The sequence below is a fragment of the Equus caballus genome, chromosome 1, assembly GCF_041296265.1.
Source record: "Equus caballus isolate H_3958 breed thoroughbred chromosome 1, TB-T2T, whole genome shotgun sequence".
In the NCBI taxonomy this organism is placed as follows: Eukaryota; Metazoa; Chordata; class Mammalia; order Perissodactyla; family Equidae; genus Equus; species Equus caballus.
The window spans coordinates 140,829,092-140,841,951 of record NC_091684.1 but is presented as its reverse complement, the minus strand read 5'-3'; the positions used below and the strand labels follow the sequence as shown (position 1 = coordinate 140,841,951).

General features: G+C 38.1%; 1 protein-coding gene across 3 annotated transcripts in view; it reads left to right on the top strand.

Annotated features, from left to right (window-relative positions):
- ZNF609 (zinc finger protein 609) overlaps positions 1 to 12,860 on the top strand; it is a 208,179-nt gene that overhangs the window by 11,094 nt on the left and 184,225 nt on the right. The gene's annotated exons all lie outside the window — the stretch shown is intronic.

The window sequence follows — 12,860 nt, the reverse complement described above, 5'->3', positions numbered from 1 at the left end:
GTCTCAGTACCAAATTGATTAGCCGAAGGATGAACATGTCTTATGATGTCTAGATGCTCTCTCGTTTGAGTTGTATGTTATAAATTTTCTTATAATTTCCTTGCTTGCTCTTTCCTAACCCTTCTACACCTTCATTATTTTTCCTGTTACCTCTTCCTTTTTTTCTTTACATGAAGCTCAAAGGAAACAGAAATCCCTTAGGCCAGACTGTTTTGGTTATTGACTGAAATTTCCTACCTAATATATAAGAGATGGACTGTCTTATTTCTGTCCTTGGATTATGTAGAATGCAACTTGTGGACATCAAGCTCGCAGCCTGTTACACTGTCTGCTATTTGAGATAGCCGAGGTACAGAACCTGTACACACTATTTTTAGTTAGTTACACTGTCAGCTTGTGCAGTAGGAATAGGAGACGTATTTGCCATTCTGCAAAAATATGCTCTTTTTGATACGTAATTTTAGAATAAAAGTTCTTAATGAACTTGAGTCCATGCTGAGAAAAATCTGTTACTTTTGGGCAAATGTAGTTCTAATGTTAGGTGAGCTTCTAGGCACATTTCACGTTGCTTTTCTCTGTAGGGATTTGCTCTCTATCAAACTTGAAGTCATACATTCTCACTACATATGCTTGAGTGTACAATAACATGTTACTGACACTGTGAACTTTAAAGCCAGCAGCTGTTGAATTCAGGTGTATGTTGTTTTCTTCTTTATTGATTGAAAGGATCTCAGTTTAACTGACCAAATTGTATTGCTTTATTAGTAAAAGTCCTTTAACATAGCTTAGTTTGCTAATGGAAACTGTTTTTTCAGTATTTATGTTTCTCTGGTTTGTATTAGTAGGTCCTTCCAGTCCTAGCAGAGCTAGAAATTCTGGCAATGTGGATTTCAGATGAGTCCAAAACACTGTCGCACAGAGAGGGAAATACAGAGCAGTGTCTGGCGATATTCTTTTCTTATGGAGCCTTTCTATAAGAAAGGAATTCAGTTTTGTTTTTTTTTTTTTAAAGATTTTATTTTTTTCCTTTTTCTCTCCAAAGCCTCCCAGTACATAGTTGTATATTCTTCGTTGTGGGTCCTTCTAGTTGTGGCAGGTGGGACGCTGCCTCAGCGTGATTTGATGAGCCGTGCCATGTCCGCTCCCAGGATTCGAACCAACGAAACACTGGGCCGCCTGCAGCGGAGCGCGCAAACTTAACCACTTGGCCACAGGGCCAGCCCCAAGGAATTCAGTTTTAGCAAGTCACCTTGGGGTAGGTGACATAACAGTGAAGTGGCATTTTTTTCCAACAACAAATCTATAATGTATTTTACCTGAATATGTGATCTGAAGTATTAGATTTATTTTAAAATGTTACATAAACATGATTAGTGCCATTTCTGTCATCCTTATATAATTTTTGTTTCCTTTTTACTGGTAGGCAAAATAATGGTGTAATGACTTAATTCACATCTTAGATACTTTTTTTTTAAAGATTTTATTTTTTTCCTCTTTCTCCCCAAAGCCCACTGGTACATAGTTGTATATTCTTAGTTGTGGGTCATTCTAGTTGTGGCATGTGGGACGCCGCCTCAACGTGGCTCGATGAGCAGTGCCATGTCCGCGCCCAGGATTCGAACCAACTAAACACTGGGCCACCTGCAGCAGAGCGCGTGAACTTAACCACTTGGCCACGGGGCCAGCCCCTCACATCTTAGATACTTGATGGAAGGAGACTTAATCATTGAAATGTGGTGCTTCTACTGTATACACTTCATAGGAATGATAGAGGCAGCAAGGGATTACTTTTTTTTTTTGAGGAAGGTTAGCCCTGAGCTAACATCCGTGCCCATCTTCCTCTACTTTATATGTGGGACACCCGCCACAGCGTGGCTTGCCAAGCAGTGCCATGTCTGCACCCGGGATCTGAACTGGCCAACCCTGGGCTGCTGAAGCAAAACGTGCGAACTTAACTGCTGTGCCACTGGGCCGGCCCCAGGGATTACATTTTTCTAAGGATTGAAATCCTTGCTTAAATAAAAGTGTCACAATCTTAATCAAAATAATGTGATTGAGTTGAAAATGTTAAAGGAGATTGGAGAAGCTTCAAAATTAGGCCAGATAATAGAAATGTGGGGTTTATTTATTTATACATAGATTGGTTAAATACTTCTTTGAGAGCAAATGTGGAGATCTGGTTTTGATTAAGACAGACAAACTACTTCTTAACTGTTGGCAGTTTTAGAATCCACAAAGCAAAGACATAACCTGGATTTTACTTTGAGGAACAAACAAGAATTGACAAAGGTTTCTGTAGGACAACTGTATTTAGTAGTAACCATATCTTGATTAAGCTCAGCATTCTTCAGGGAGAGGAAGAATAAAATCTGTCATGTGTAAATTCATTTGTAAGAAATTGAGCTGTGATCAAGTATGTACATTAGGAAAAGTGGAAAGAAAGATTTTAAAAAGCAAATAACCCACTAGAAGTTTAAAGACTTAAAAATTATTTTATTAAAAGTCCACGTTAAAAGCAAGGGATCAAAAGGACCATACAAAACAGATGGTTATTTGGCATAGTCTTAGAGGCTGTGGAGAGAAGAAAAGTATCTTTAAAAAAAATTAGTAACGTTTTCAGAAAGTCAAGGCCAGAGAAGCCCACAAAGTGATGATAGTTGAGTGCCACCTGTAAATTAGGTGAAAGAAAAAAAGATGAATTCGATAAGCCTCTTTGTACAACTGATGGTAAGAGTTTTACATTTGTTTTTGTCTTTTTAAGAAGACGTTAAAAATGGAAAGGCAGCTAGAAAATTGGTAAGACTACTTGATCGTGGTGTGAAAGATCCATTCAGGGATGAAAACATTAGAGAATTTCCACTTCCGTTTTTCCCTCTTCCCAAGCAGATTAAAGCTTCTAGGTCAAATGGTGATAGATGCTTAACTATTTGTTTTTTCTGACTAGAACATGAATTAATCTTTTTTAAAACACAGAAAGTACAGAAAAATGTAAAGAAGTCTCAGGAATTATCCCAGAAATGTTAACATATATTTAATATTTCCAATACCTGTTTTTTCTAGCTGCCTAGGCTTTTCTTGATCAAATTGATAAGCTTGATGAGATCAAATTTATCTAACCAAGAATTTAGAAAGAATTCAACAATGAACTGTGGAACTCTTAGTGAAAGGATAACTCTTCAACTTGTAATGCAGTGGTCGTTACACTAAGGGACCAGTGTAGATTTCAAATGTGGTTCTGTCCATAAGAAGCATTTAGAGGTAGAGAAACTAAAAACTGTATTGGAAAACTGATAAAATGTAAATTAAAGATTGAGATGACTTGGTACCATTCATGTAACTTATTGGGGCCAAGGCAATGCGTTAGTTGACATAAGAATTCACATATGAGAAATCATTAACAATTGTGTGTGGACAGAGTTGTTACTAGTGGATGTTGTTTAGTTTGAAAAGACTTACTAAAGTCAGGCTAAAGGCTGTTTAAAAACTTTACTTGTGAAGGGGGAGAAAATGTTTTCTTGTACATTAGTAAAATGGCTTTCTGACAGTAAACACTTCTAGAGGTTGACAGTTCCTTCTCTGCAGTTCTAAAACCCCAAGACTCTGACAACTGAAAGTCTTTTTGTAAGGCAGGCACAAACCTGACTTCAGCTCATAAAAGGCTACTTATAGCCTTTTTTGGGGTTCTATTTCAAGTAATATTTTCATTTTGCTGTAGGAATATTAATAAGTTTGATGTCAGGGTGCTACTTCAGTTTCTGATGAGAATATTACAATGTGTATGGTATATTATCTCAGCTTTTTACAGGTGAGCTAACTGAGGCTCAAATAAGTGCAGTGGCTTGCCGGAGATTGTTACACGTGTAGGAGAGACTAAAGAGTGGAATTGAACTTTTCTGCCTTCTCCCATGTTTTGTTTCCTTTTTTTTTTGTTTTTTGCACTGCGCTGGTTCCTCATGACATTACCTCCAGAAGCCATCTTGATGATAAGTTTCTTTTAGGTGGAAGAGTTAAGCAATGACACTCATCTCATTTCACATTTTAGTAAATATTATATATAAGTGACATATTCAGGTTTTCCCATAACATTACGCTCTTTCAGGTTTTTAGGTTCCAAAATTATTTAAGATTATACTTCAAGAATATCTTGGCTGTGTATATGGGATGAAAAATAGAAGATGAGGTTCGGTGTAGACAAGTATTACATTTAAAAAGAGGCATCAAGTCCAAACCACTTTCTTAGCATGAGTAACTTCTAGCTAACAATTGTAGCCCCCAAAGGAAAGTGGGAATCTTGGTAGGCTGTTTCTAGAAAAATTTGCTCAGTGTGCTGCCAGGGAAATGCTGGGCATCATTAGGAAGAGAATCAGAACTAAATAAAGATAAAAATAAACTTCCCTCTATGCAAAACCAACGTTTGTCTATGTTTGTGATACTGTGTATTCTCTTGATCCCCAAGAAATATTTATCAGAGCTGGTGACCGGAGGAGGTAAAGACTTTAATAAAGACGTGTAAAAAAAAATCTTCAGGTTTTAAAGACAGAGGAAATATTATCAAACCCTACAAGTGATGAGAAGAACGTAGAGACTTGTTCACGAGTTCTTAAGATCCTGTATTGAATAGAGAGCACCCTTTCAAGTTAGAAATGAATTGAGCTTAATTATTGGGTTACTCCTTTCAATAGTAAATAATAAAATGTGTTTACCCTAGAGGTAGAGTATAAAAATAAGGTCAAGAAGGTTTTTGATTTTTTTAATTAAACTTTTTATTTTAGTTGTAGAGTCTCATGCAGTTCTAAGAATAATACAGAGGGATCGCTTGTACCCTCTACCCAGTTTCCACCAGTGTAACATCTTGCAAAACTATAGTACAATATCACAATCAATTATTGACATTGATACAATCCACCCATCTTGTTCAGAGTTCCCCAGTTTTACTCGTACCCATTTATGACTGTGTGTATTTAGTGTGTATGTAATTTTATTACCACCACAGTTAAGATACAGAATAGTTCCATCACCACGAAGATCCCTCAAGTTGCCCTTATAATTATAGTCACACTACCTCACTTCTGCTGCCCCTCCTCCCATCTCCTATAAGATTTTCAATAAATTATTGGGTTGATAACATTTTATAATACCTGTTACGGGAATCCAGGAATATTTTGGGAAGTATATCCTTAACTTTTTGTGAAAATATTTTAAAATGTATTTTATCAAATTAATACATATACTTTTTTGTTTTTGTCTTCCCATGAACTTTATATTAAAAGTCAAATAGTACTACAGCTTTTAATGAAAATCAGTAATCCACTATTTACCCTTTCCGAGCACCAACTCTCACTCCCAATAGGCAACTGCTTTAAAGTTTTTAGTCTTGTATTTACTCCTGTATTTCTAAATAATAAATAATATGTTCCCCTCTTGCTCTCCCCTTATCAAATCCTCCTAATGTAGTTATGTCACAAATTTTGGTTAGATCAATATGCTTTATTTATTGTGATAAGTAAATATTGTCTATTATGGAGTCATTACTAGTATACTACTATTACGTTTTCTTGGATGACTTTTGCTTTTTTCTAGGATTTAATATCATTACTTATCTCATTTTTTTGGTTTTGTTGTTGTGTCCCTATGACTGATTAATTCTTTCAGACTCTCCAACAGATCTGTAAATCTCCTCACAATATAGTCAAACACAGGGTAATCCTTAAGTAATTTCTTTCTGTCTGCCTGCCTTCCTTTCCCTTCCTCCTTCCTTTCCTTCTCTCCTTCCTTCTCTCTCTCCCCGCCCCCGCCCCCCGTTCCTGCCATTTCTTTCTTATTCTTTTCTTTCCTTCCTTCCTTTTCTTCCATCCCCCTAAATATCCTTAACCTGTGAAGATTGATGGCATGATTCCCTTTTACCACGATCACATAAAATTCTACTTTAGGACAAGGACCCTGATCCACTAGTGCAGTTCTCTGTTCATAGGTATTTGCTCTTATGCTTTTTTTTTTTTGAAGAATAATGTGCATATAATAAAGTATGTTAGGTACACTAAAGTGTACAACTTAATTTTTACAAATATGTACAGCCATATAAGCTCCATCCAGTTCAAGATATAAAACATTTCCAGCACCCCACAAGGTTCCCTCATGCTTCTTTCTATTCAATAACCCCCTCCCAGACATGACCACTTTTCTGACTTCTGTCACCTTTGACAGTGTTTAAAATGTGATAACTGGGTTGTTTAAGTCTGATAAAACTTACCATACATTTAAGTATATACATGAGGGCTCCTACGACCTGATTATGTCCACAACACCTGATTTGTGGACTAGCTCTATTTTGGGTAGCAGCTGTGCTTGGATGAAACTGTTTGAAGGCTGAGAATTCACTGGAGCAGTTAGGCATTTAAGAAATGTGGGCACTGCTTTGATTTCTAACCTTCCCCCTAGACTCTTAATGAATCTGCATCCTTTATCCTAGAGAGAGGAATCCACACTCTATTCTAGTAAATTTGAAGACTGCCAGGTAATTGAGACAGTTTATAACTAGTGACAAATCAACATGAGGTATGAATGGGGAGGAAAATTGGCAGCCTGGGCACTGTTATGATAATGCCCATTAAGGAAAGCAGTGTTCATTCACTCATTTATTGACTAAAATATTTATTGAGGGAGGACTACAAACGAAACACTGTTCATAGGATACAGTGGTGAGCAAAAGAGACACAGCCCCTGCCCCAGGGTGCTTGCAGTCTAGTGGAGGAAACAAATGTTAAGTCATCACACACATTGGGAGGTAGGATGTGTGCAGGGAATGTCTTTCAAGTAAATGCCATGAGGCAGTAAGGTGGGAGTGGAATGCAGAGGACAGTGTGGCCATGAGACAAGCCTGGAGAAACAGACATGGCTTAGATATCCTTAAGGATGTGCAAGGTGGATTCCACCATTTTTTACGGTTAGTCTAGTAGTATAGATATTACCTTTTGATAGAGAAGTTTTCTTTGTCTCTACTCTTGAGAGATACTGTAAGATAGTAGTTCTTATTTTAGGAAGGGAGGTGAGGTCTCCAATATAAAAAGTGAAGGTAATTCCTCGTATTTCCTGAAAATGCTTAGGTTTTTTTCCTTTGCCTCATGCCTGTGACCTTGACCCATATTATTCCCTCTTTTAGAGAGGAGATTGAGATACAGAAAACCTTTGACAGAAGAGTGCTGTGTGGAGGGCCAATATCTTAAATCTCCTAATTCCTAAGCTGTCTCCACTATTCACTTTCTCTTGAGAATTTGACATCACTTCTTTCTCTTTAGCACTGAAAGTTTAGCACTGGGGATAGGAGCTAAATTATAAAGGGCTACATAGCTCACCAATTATTAGGAGATGGGGGATGGTGGAACTTTGTTTAGATGATTTTTGCCTTCTGCTTCTTGGCCTACTGACACATAGGCCTTCGTAAGAATTTTCTCTGTGGACCACTTCCACCAAATGAATCCCTATAGGGTTGGGACTGAATTATTTACATATTCAGTATACTATTTTGCCTATTGTGAGATGTATACTGGCACAGAGCAGTATTAACAAACACCAAGGCTCTAAACCCGAGCCCTATTGAATACCTCTGGTCCTGGTGGAAGTGTCAGTTGCTATGTGAAATGAAACAGGTCAAGCCTCGTAATCTTTGAGAATAGCAGCCTGTGAGGACCATAAAACTATTCATGAGGTGCAGCATATAAACACTCAGGGACTGAGAGATGCTACACTTTTACTCTTCTGTCCTTAGGTGACACATGGTCAGATGAACCCTGTTGAATTGGATCCATCTTCTCAAATTGGCACTGTTAGCCTGGTTTTATCTGATCCCCATTGGGGATATGAGCCGAGAGCTATGGTACTTAAGGAGATGACACAGTTCCTTTGTTACAGTAATTAATGTGATAAATTAAAGGAGAGGCCCAAAGGAAAGTTGATTGTTTCTCGTTTGAGCCATAGTTGGAAATTCAGTTGATTAGTGAGCGTCTAAGAAGTGTGGCAGGTGGAGAGGGAGATGCCTGTTCTTCCACCTGGGGAAGAGGATGGTTTACATGTTGTGCTCGCCTCACCTGATGCTAGCTAAGTACAATGTGATTTCAGGGTAGCATCTGGAATGGTATAATATGATTTTCTTCTAGCAACTTTGTTGTAGCGCACTGGTTTATTGACAGTTCCTTAGGGCATCAAACCCTGTCAATCTCAGACAATTTAGATTTCAAGGCCTGTCCTGTTAGGGTGGTGTCAACCATCTAGTGGATTGGAACAGTTGGTAAAATAGTCCAGATGTTAAAACTATCAGCCTTGAGATTGGTACCTTGGTCCTGAGGGATTTTTGAAGCAAGATGGAGACTTCCTGTCAGTAACTACAGTATAGGGTTTTATGAGCCACATCTCAGGTAGGAGTAGCCTAAAGGGAAAACTCGGACCACGGAGTTCAAGGAAGAAGAAAGAGTTGCCATTTTCTTTCATAGAACTCAAATGGATATGAGTACTACTTGTAATTTAATTTGTAAAAATTTTTTAAAAACATTTTTCCTTTTTTTTCCTTAATACTTTAGATACTCTATATAAAGTATAACTGTAAAACAGTCCTCTTTAAGTTCAGACACCAGGACATTATGAGAATATTTAAGTCATTTTATATTTTTGAGTTGTCTTCTATTTTTCAGATTTGTGTTCTCATAATATGCTTAGAACCATGATGGCTCTTCCTCCATTTTATAATGAGAGAATTAATATTTAATGAAGCAACTTGGCTAGCAACCTGGCTAAGGTCAGTGGAAATACGAGTCCAGAAATCATGTCACTTGATTCTAGGTTCAGTGCTCTTTTTCCTACAGCATGCTACCCTCCTAGAATTGAGTATAGCGTTTTTTTCCTTTGTCCATACAGCTTTTGGAGGGAACTACCTAGCCAGAGAGATCACCGTCACGTCCAAATGTGTGTGACCTGTGTGGTCCCAAGCAGATTATGTACACTCATACACAACTGTCACTTGCTCAGGCCGAAGCCTAGGAGAAGATTGATCCAAAACCCATAAGAAGAGGGGAAAACAGATAGATTTACAGTGAAACAGCATTGGACAATTTGCTACTTAGAGCAGATTATCTGTGAGTAGCTGGCAATTAAAAAGATTCTCTCTCTTTGAAGCCCTCTAGGATGGATCCAGAGTTCTATCTGGGTGGAAAGAGGAGTACTGTTACTATGTTTGGACATAAGTAGAGTCAGTTACTGCTTATGTCCTCTGGGCAGGGGCAGAGACCTCACATGAAGACTGTTTTTCTCATTCTTAGCCTTCTTGAAAAGAGGGCTTGTTCATTCCTGAGGTAGGGGAGTGGTGTGATCTACGACATGTGCTCCAAGAAAAAAGCAGTTAATGACCTGAAATGTGTGACTAGAAACTAGTCTGTGGGCTGGGAGGTGGAGTTGGGTTCCAGAGAGGAAACTGGGATTTGAACTTGTGTTGTTATAGGTACAGGGTATGGGAAATGATTGTCATGACCTATCTTGGTCCCTTAGCTATATCCATACAGAGAGGAGTTCTTTGGTGATTAGGTGCAGGAACAAAGCACAAATGGTACTGACAAGTAATTCCAGAGTCTCGTAAATCGTGGTCCTAAATAAAGAAGTGGAGTACACTTAGGCAGAAGGAGAGGAGAGAGGAAAATATTTAGAGAAACTTTTGCAAGTTGAAAATGTCTGTGGTCTTTGTAAGGTATTGGTTCTCCTGATTCTTCACTTTCTCTGCCATGCAAGCAAGAGGTCAGTGCTTTTCATTGCCAGCTAGCGTGTTAGTTACCATACCTCCTGGGGTTAAACATCTCTGCAGTGACCTGTCACAGAGTTGATTATTAACTGTATAAAGCCAGCGATGCTGTAGGGAGCAGATGGGAAGTGGTTTGGCAGCTGCAGCCAAGCTGATTAAAGAATCCTTGGCAGTTTTACAGTGTATCTTTGGAAATGTACCACCAAAGTTACCGTGAAGCCTGCTGGGTTTGGAAGCCTGGATTTCTTGAAAAGTCACCTGGTTGAAAAGTTGTACTTATGAAACTCTCAAAAATAGGAGGACAGTGGCGCTCTAAAAAACATCAGGACGACTAAAGATCAATCCTCAGGATATGTTTTCTTTGTATCCTGCTCATTCAGAAATTCTAGATAGTTTTCTAGTAGGGAAGGCACTTTTTTATAGGTACATTAGTAGAATTATAGATTTGAAAAAGGCCTAAGGCATGTCCAGACTACCCCTTACCACATATAGAGGAATTCATTATGTAATTTGCTTGACAGGTGATTATGCTTTTTGTGTACAGTACTTTCGGTGATAAAGATATGGCTTCATTAAGCATTGTGGACCATTGTTGGAAATCTCAAGATAGTAAATTTTTTCCTGAGTTAAACGTCTGTCTTTCTATAACTTCTACTCACTGGTCCTGTTTCTACCCTCAGCATAAGTTTCTGTCTTCCACATTGCGACTATTGTATATTTGAAGCTAACTAGCCTATCTCCCTTTAGTATTCTCCTTTCCAGACTAAAGAATACCGGTTTCAAAGACCTTTCCTCTAATGAAATGGCTTCTTGTTGTTTTACTGTACTCTTCTGGATATCCCTTATTTAATGAATATCTCACTTAAGATATGGAACCTGGAAAAGAGCACAGACCATCAGATGTTCTTTTCATTTCCAGCTCCCTTTTGAGAAGCAGCACAATTTTTAAAAAATATAATGGTAGTATTTCTTGCTTACTAGAAAAAAAGCAATTTGCTGTGACATGTGGAATTGGGACAAGAGGAATTTGAGGAAGTGTCTTTCCCTACTGGTGTTTAAGGCTGAACTTTTTGAGGTTCTATTATAAGCATTGATTTTGCCTCATCTTTTTCAGGAATAATTTTTAATATCTGCGTTGAGTTTACTCTTCAGATTACAAAATTCAGTTGGTATTTGTGTTTACAAGAATTATTCAAATTTATGCTACACTGAACTGATTTTAGTGCCTCAGTGTTTGTTTGTTTGTTTGTTTGTTTTGAGGAAGATTATCCCTCAGCTAACTACTGCCAATCCTTCTCTTTTTGCTGAGGAAGACTGGCCCTGAGCTAACATCCATGCCCATCTTCCTCTACTTTATATGTGGGGCACCTACCACAGCATGGCTTTTGCCAAGTGGTGCCATGTCTGCACCCAGGATCCAAACTGGCGAACCTTGGGCTGCTGAGAAGCAGACTGTGCAAACTTAACCGCTGCACCACCGAGCCGGCCCGAATGCTTCAGTTTTTAATAAGACAGATATATTATGTCTTCTTACGTAACTGAAAATCTATCGCTTTTACATATGACAAACAATTTGACTCAGTGTAAGACTCTCGACCAACAACCTTTTCTCTTCAAAATTCTGTAGATTTTTCATTCTCTTTTAACATTTAATATTGCAGAGCAGTCTGAGGTTGGCCCAACTTTTGTTCTTTGTAATTTAAAAATTTTGCTAGAATGTGTGCAAGTTTGGCTTTTTAAATTGATTTTGCTGAAAAAGTAGTGAACCTTTTCAGTCTGCATGGAAGATCTTTATAGTTCAAGATGTTATTCATTTATTATGTCTTGATGGGTTGCTTTCCTCCCATTTATTCTAATCTCTTCTTCAGTTTTCCATTCAGTTTTATTCAACCTTCCTCTGGAAGGTTTTTGTTTTTGTTTTTAGAGGAAGGTCTTTTGAAAGTTTTATTACTTTTCCAAGGAAAAACAAACATGGGGTTGTTTTAATGGTTAAATTACATACTGATGATAGTGCAGCTCTGGAGGAAAGTAGGTAAGCTTTAGATGAATGTGGATTATGCTCTAAGTCTAGCCACAATTGCAAAGTTTGCAGAGGTGATAAATTATGTTGGGAAGAACAATGCTTTAATAATTCTCCATAGTGCAGATTGAGTTAGCATTCCCTTTTCTAGAAATCCTCTCTGCCCCTCATAATAGAATTGTTTTCAATACCGTGTTCCACTGCCTTATTCACTTCTTATTTGCTGCTGTATTCCCAGCACCTAGTTTAGTGCCTGGCACATAGGTAATTAATACAGATTTTTTTGAATGAATGAGCAGATATGTACTACACTACTATTTCATGGAGGCCAAGTCTCATAGCATAGTGTTGAGAATTCCAAACATTTTGCTAAAAATTTCTTCAGAAAACTGGATCATATTCAGTGGTAGTCATTTCTCATACTCTTCAGACAGGGATTGTTTTTCCTTTACCTCATGGGTGGCATTTTTTCATAGTTCCTTCTTCATGTTTCCCCGTATACACACTTTTTGCTCATCCTTTTATGAAGTAAGATCTGTGTAGACTTGATGCCAGCAGTGGTTGGTTGCTGTTGGTGCTAAACTCTTTACTTGGGTAAAGGGTATATTTTCTTCTTAGATCTCCAGCTAAAATGGCAGATCAATGTGCACACGTTTCTCAAATTCCAGTTGCTAGCAGGCATTTACTTGGTACAGCTCTGCTCTCCTAGGATGCCATCTTCTCTTGGAACTGCACCCTGGTTCTTTGACCCTGTCTTGAAGAATGTAGGTGAATAACTACAGTTTGTCTTGTCTCTGTCCTATCTATAGGGTTTACCTGTTAGAAATCCACTTTGTAGCATTCATTGTGCCCTTCCTGGCTCTTTCTGCTCTGTTATCTTATGAGAGTTATTTTCTAACTGGTTGTAGAAAGATGGTGGTCAGGGGAGTGAGCAGGAACAGAACTCTTTGGCTTTGTCATAAAGTAATACCAGGATGGTATATGTTGGCTGCAAGGTTTTCTAGATGGTATACTCCCCAGGTCTCTTTAGTCAGGAGACTGGAAAGACATAAATTGCCT